The 1135-nt window shown below is 58.4% G+C and overlaps 1 protein-coding gene across 1 annotated transcript in view; it reads left to right on the forward strand.

The window, feature by feature from the left end:
• The first annotated feature begins 501 nt into the window (after window positions 1-501).
• The window catches only part of ZNF462 (zinc finger protein 462), a 152888-nt gene continuing 152254 nt past the window's right edge, over window positions 502-1135 (forward strand). Inside the window, 1 exon segment of the mRNA XM_010843617.1 lies at window positions 502-775. The gene's annotated coding sequence lies outside the window, so the exon portion shown is untranslated.

Raw genomic sequence — 1135 nt, forward strand, 5'->3', positions numbered from 1 at the left:
CCTCCTCCTCCTCCACCACCTCCTCCTCCGCCGCCGCCACCGCCTCCTCTTGCATCTCACTGGCCTGGCTCTGTGTTGCTCTGAGTGACAAAGACAATGTCCCAGCCTTAACTTTGCAACCACCTTGCCTCCTTCTGGGGTTCAGCGAGGGGGAGGGGGGACAGCAGCCGCAGCCTCAGCATCTCCTCCACCTTCTCCTTCTGCTCTTCTCCAGCTCTTGGATAATTCTTCCCGTTCCCCCCCACCTCCAGCCCTTTCCTCATTTCTTTCTTTCTTTTTTTTTTCTTCTTCTCTCCCGCACGTTGTTGTTGTTATTAGAAAGGCTTCGCGCACCCCCTGGTGCTCCGGCGTTTTGTGTGGCAGAAGATTGTCTGCCTTCTCTCTTTCTGTCTTGCTTTCTCTCTCCCTCTGGTTGCTCATTATTCAGAGAGAGACACAGAGGGAGGGAGAGAGAGAGAGAGAGCGCGCGAGGGAAAGGGAGAGGAGAGAGAAGAGGAGAGAGAGAGGGAGAGAGTGAGAGGGAGAGGGAGGGAGGGAGAGAGAGGGAGAGAGAGACGGATATCTCAGGTCATCTGCAGCTGCAGCGAGTCTGAGGAGCCGAGGAAGGCAGGGAAGATGGCGATCCTCCATTGCTGAGACCCGGCAGAAGCACATGAGACTCCCAAACAACTTCCACAACAATAACCCGAGCAGGAAGAGGAGAAAGAGAAAGAGGATAAGGAGGCGGTGGGGCTGGAGAACCCGAAACACCTCCCGGCGCCGGGACGCTTCTTCTGTAAGTTACTGCAATTAACCAGCACCTCGGGGTGGTCCGAGTGCTGCGGGGAGGAGAGCGCGGGGTGGTGGAGGCACAAACGCGCTCATTCATTCGGCCGAGGAGGGTTGGTGGAGCCGGGAGGAGAGGAAGTCCCCTGCATGGACTGGCTGTTGGAAGAGGAGAAGAAGCGAGAGAGAAGAGGGGGAGGAGGAGGAGGAGGGAGAGAGCTGGAGGGGGAGGAGGAAGAGGAGGAGGAGGAGAAGCGAGGGAGGAAGAGGAGGAGAAGGTGGTGGTGGTGGCAGCGGAGGTGGCTGTGCTTTTCCTGCTGGCTGCTCCTTCTGCTGGGGGGCGGGGGGAGCGGAGCGCTGTGGCTTAATT

The sequence above is a fragment of the Bison bison genome, unplaced genomic scaffold, assembly GCF_000754665.1.
Source record: "Bison bison bison isolate TAMUID 2011002044 unplaced genomic scaffold, Bison_UMD1.0 scf7180017864183, whole genome shotgun sequence".
NCBI lineage: Eukaryota > Metazoa > Chordata > Mammalia > Artiodactyla > Bovidae > Bison > Bison bison.